At 47.8% G+C, this 5,348-nt stretch overlaps 1 pseudogene; it reads right to left on the reverse strand.

Annotated features, from left to right (window-relative positions):
* LOC135505677 (steroid hormone receptor ERR2-like) overlaps window positions 1–4,107 on the reverse strand; it is a 40,581-nt pseudogene extending 36,474 nt beyond the window's left edge.
* Between the last annotated feature and the right edge of the window lie 1,241 nt (window positions 4,108–5,348).

The raw sequence follows: 5,348 nt of genomic DNA on the forward strand, positions 1-5,348 counted from the left end.
ACAGTGAGTGGCTGGTTCTAAAGGCCATGGTGACTGGTTGGTTCTAAAGGCCATGGTGAGTGGTTGGTTCTAAAGGCCATGGTGAGTGGCTGGTTCTAAAGGCCACGGTGACTGGTTGGTTCTAAAGGCCACAGTGAATGGTTGGTTCTAAAGGCCATGTTGACTTGTTGGTTCTTTAGGCCATGGTGAGTGGCTGGTTCTAAAGGCCTATCGAAAAGCCATGGTGAGTGGTTGGTTTTAAAGGCCATGGTGAGTGGCTGGTTCTAAAGGCCTTTGTGAGTGGTTGGTTCTAAAGGCCATGGTGAGTGACTGGTTCTAAAGGCCATGGTGAGTGGCTGGTTCTAAAGGCCATGGTGAGTGGTTGGTTCTAAAGGCCATGGTGAGTGGCTGGTTCTAAAGGCCATGGTGAGTGGTTGGTTCTAAAGGCCATGGTGAGTGGTTGGTTCTAAAGACCATGGTGAATGGCTGGTTCTAAAGGTCACGGTGAGTGGCTGATTCTAAAGGCCATGGTGAATGGTTGGTTCTAAAGACAATGGTGAATGGCTGGTTCTAAAAGCCATGGTGAATGGCTGGTTCTAAAGGCCATGGTGAGTGGTTGGTTCTAAAGGCCATGGTGAATGGTTGGTTCTAAAGGCCATGGTGACTGGTTGGTTCTAAAGGCCATGGTGAATGGCTGGTTCTAAAGGCCATGGTGAGTGGCTGGTTCTAAAGGCCACGGTGAGTGGCTGGTTCTAAAGGCCTATCTAAAGGCTGTGGTGAGTGGTTGGTTCTAAAGGCCTATCTAAAGGCTGTGGTGAGTGGTTGGTTCTAAAGGCCATGGTGACTGGTTGGTTCTAAAGGCCACGGTGAGTGGCTGGTTCTAAAGGCCTATCTAAAGGCCACAGTGAATGGTTGGTTCTAAAGGCCATGGTGACTGGTTGGTTCTAAAGGCCATGGTGAGTGGCTGGTTCTAAAGGCCATGGTGAGTGGCTGGTTCTAAAGGCCATGGTGAGTGGCTGGTTCTAAGGCCTATCTAAAGGCTGTGGTGAGTGGTTGGTTCTAAAGGCCTATCTAAAGGCTGTGGTGAGTGAGCTGGTTCTAAAGGCCATGGTGAGTGGCTGGTTCTAAGGACATGGTGAGTGGCTGGTTCTAAAGGCCATGGTGAGTGGATTTGGTTCTAAAGGCCATGGTGAGTGGCTGGTTCTAAAGGCCATGGTGAGTGGTTGGTTCTAAAGGCCATGGTGAGTGTATGGTTGGTTCTAAAGACCATGGTGAATGGCTGGTTCTAAAGGTCGGTGGTGGCTGATTCTAAGGCCATGGTGAATGGTTGGTTTGCCACTAAAGACAATGGTGAATGGCTGGTTCTAAAAGCCATGGTGAATGGCTGGTTCTAAAGGCCATGGTGAGTGGTTGGTTCTAAAGGCCATGGTGAATGGTTGGTTCTAAAGGCCATGGTGACTGGTTGGTTCTAAAGGCCATGGTGAATGGCTGGTTCTAAAGGCCATGGTGAGTGGCTGGTTCTAAGGCCACGGTGAGTGGCTGGTTCTAAAGGCCTATCTAAAGGCTGTGGTGAGTGGTTGGTTCTAAAGGCCTATCTAAAGGCTGTGGTGAGTGGTTGGTTCTAAAGGCCATGGTGACTGGTTGGTTCTAAGGCCCACGGTGAGTGGCTGGTTCTAAGACCTATCTAAAGGCCACAGTGAATGGTTGGTTCTAAAGGCCATGGTGACTGGTTGGTTCTAAAGGCCATGGTGAGTGGCTGGTTCTAAAGGCCATGGTGAGTGGCTGGTTCTAAAGGCCATGGTGAATGGCTGGTTCTAAAGGCCATGGTGAGTGGCTGGTTCTAAAGGCCATGGTGAGTGGCTGGTTCTAAAGGACATGGTGAGTGGTTGGTTCTAAAGGCCATGGTGAGTGGCTGGTTCTAAAGGCCATGGTGAGTGGTTGGTTCTAAAGGCCATGGTGAGTGGCTGGTTCTAAAGGCCATGGTGAGTGGCTGGTTCTAAAGGCTATAGTGAATGGCTGGTTCTAAAGGCCATGGTGAGTGGCTGGTTCTAAAGGCCATGGTGAGTGGTTGGTTCTAAAGGCCATGGTGAGTGGCTGGTTCTAAAGGCCATGGTGAGTGGCTGGTTCTAAAGGCCATGGTGAGTGGCTGGTTCTAAAGGCCATGGTGAGTGGTTGGTTCTAAAGGCCATGGTGAGTGGTTGGTTCTAAAGGCCATGGTGAGTGGTTGGTTCTAAAGGCCATGGTGAATGGCTGGTTCTAAAGGCCATGGTGAGTGGTTGGTTCTAAAGGCCACGGTGAATGGTTGGTTCTAAAGGCCATGGTGAGTGGTTGGTTCTAAAGGCCATGGTGAATGGTTGGTTCTAAAGGCCATGGTGAGTGGTTGGTTCTAAAAGCCATGGTGAATGGCTGGCCTTCAGAACCAGTCTTAACAAAGCTCACTAAAGCATTCTATAGGATGACCGTTGACATCTTCCCACTGGTCCATACAACACATGTCCCAAATGTCACCCAACTCCCTACATAATGCACTACTTTAGACCAGAGCCCTACTCCCTACATAGTGCACTACTTTAAACCAGAGCCCTATTCCCTACGTAGTGCACTACTTTAGACCAGGGCCCTATTCCCTATATAGTGCACTACGATAGACCAGAGCCCTATTCCCTATATAGTGCCCTACTTTAGACCAGAGAACCATTCCTTATATAGTGCACTACATTAGCTCTTTCTTCTTTAAGTGGACTATAGGAAGCTACAGGGAGTGGTATTGATCCCATGCTTCCCAAATGGCACCCTATTCCCTTTATAGTGCACTACTTTTGACCAGAGAGCCCATAGGGAATAGGGTGCCATTTGGGACTCAGACCTAAGAGCTGGAGGTATCACACGCACATGCAAAGGCTTTGGATAGATACTAGCTGTGTATATTAAGTAGACAACAGAGACAGTGTTTGACCCTCTCCTTCCATAGCATTCTGGCTTTATATCAGCCCTGTAGTCATAGCAGCCAGTCAAAACCACACTGTTTTCTGTAGTCATAGCAGCCAGTCATAACCACACTGTTTTCAGTTGTCATAGCAGCCAGCGTGCAGGTTAGAGTCATAACCACACTGTTTTCTGTCATTATAGCAGCCAGTCATAACCACACTGTTTTCTGTCATTATAGCAGCCAGTCATAACCACACTGTTTTCAGTTGTCATAGCAGCCAGTCATAACCACACTGTTTTCAGTTGTCATAGCAGCCAGTCATAACCACACTGTTTTCTGTCATTATAGCAGCCAGTCATAACCACACTGTTTTCAGTTGTCATAGCAGCCAGTCATAACCACACTGTTTTCAGTTGTCATAGCAGCCAGCGTGCAGGTTAGAGTCATAACCACACTGTTTTCTGTCATTATAGCAGCCAGTCATAACCACACTGTTTTCTGTTGTCATAGCAGCCAGTCATAACCACACTGTTTTCTGTTGTCATAGCAGCCAGTCATAACCACACTGTTTTCTGTAGTTATAGCAGCCAGTCATAACCACACTGTTTTCTGTAGTCATAGCAGCCAGCGTGCAGGTTGGAGTCATAACCACACTGTTTTCTGTTGTCATAGCATCCAGTCATAACCACACAGTTTTCTGTTGTCATAGCAGCCAGTCATAACCACACTGTTTTCTGTAGTTATAGCAGCCAGCGTGCAGGTTGGAGTCATAACCACACTGTTTTCTGTTGTCATAGCAGCCAGCGTGCAGGTTGGAGTCATAACCACACTGTTTTCTGTAGTCATAGCAGCCAGCGTGCAGGTTGGAGTCATAACCACACTGTTTTCTGTTGTCATAGCATCCAGTCATAACCACACAGTTGTCTGTTGTCATAGCAGCCAGCGTGCAGGTTGGAGTCATAACCACACTGTTTGCTGTTGTCATAGCAGCCAGCGTGCAGGTTGGAGTCATAACCACACTGTTTTCTGTTGTCATAGCAGCCAGCGTGCAGGTTGGAGTCATAACCACACTGTTTTCTGTAGTCATAGCAGCCAGCGTGCAGGTTGGAGTCATAACCACACTGTTTTCTGTTGTCATATCCAGTCATAACCACACAGTTGTCTGTTGTCATAGCAGCCAGCGTGCAGGTTGGAGTCATAACCACACTGTTTGCTGTTGTCATAGCAGCCAGCGTGCAGGTTGGAGTCATAACCACACTGTTTTCTGTTGTCATAGCAGCCAGTCATAACCATACTATTTTTTGTTGTCATAGCAGCCAGTCATAACCACACTGTTTTCTGTTGTCATATCAGCCAGTCATAACCACACTGTTTTCTGTTGTCATAGCATCCAGTCATAACCACACAGTTGTCTGTTGTCATAGCAGCCAGCGTGCAGGTTGGAGTCATAACCACACTGTTTTCTGTTGTCATAGCAGCCAGCGTGCAGGTTGGAGTCATAACCACACTGTTTTCTGTTGTCATAGCAGCCAGTCATAACCATACTATTTTTGTTGTCATAGCAGCCAGTCATAACCACACTGTTTTCTGTTGTCATATCAGCCAGTCATAACCACACTGTTTTCTGTTGTCATAGCATCCAGTCATAACCACACAGTTGTCTGTTGTCATAGCAGCCAGCGTGCAGGTTGAGTCATAACCACACTGTTTTCTGTTGTCATAGCAGCCAGCGTGCAGGTTGGAGTCATAACCACACTGTTTTCTGTTGTCATAGCAGCCAGCGTGCAGGTTGAGTCATAACCACACTGTTTTCTGTAGTCATAGCATCCAGTCATAACCACACAGTTGTCTGTTGTCATAGCAGCCAGCGTGCAGGTTGGAGTCATAACCACACTGTTTTCTGTTGTCATAGCAGCCAGCGTGCAGGTTGGAGTCATAACCACACTGTTTGCTGTTGTCATAGCAGCCAGCGTGCAGGTTGGAGTCATAACCACACTGTTTTCTGTTGTCATAGCAGCCAGCGTGCAGGTTGGAGTCATAACCACACTGTTTTCTGTAGTCATAGCATCCAGTCATAACCACACAGTTGTCTGTTGTCATAGCAGCCAGCGTGCAGGTTGGAGTCATAACCACACAGTTTTCTGTTGTCATAGCAGCCAGCGTGCAGGTTGGTCATAACCACACTGTTTGCTGTTGTCATAGCAGCCAGCGTGCAGGTTGGAGTCATAACCACACTGTTTGCTGTTGTCATAGCAGCCAGCGTGCAGGTTGGAGTCATAACCACACTGTTTTCTGTTGTCATAGCAGCCAGCGTGCAGGTTGGAGTCATAACCACACTGTTTTCTGTTGTCATAGCAGCCAGCGTGCAGGTTGGAGTCATAACCACACTGTTTTCTGTTGTCATAGCAGCCAGCGTGCAGGTTGGAGTCATAACCACACT

The sequence above is a fragment of the Oncorhynchus masou genome, chromosome 19 (assembly GCF_036934945.1).
Source record: "Oncorhynchus masou masou isolate Uvic2021 chromosome 19, UVic_Omas_1.1, whole genome shotgun sequence".
NCBI lineage: Eukaryota > Metazoa > Chordata > Actinopteri > Salmoniformes > Salmonidae > Oncorhynchus > Oncorhynchus masou.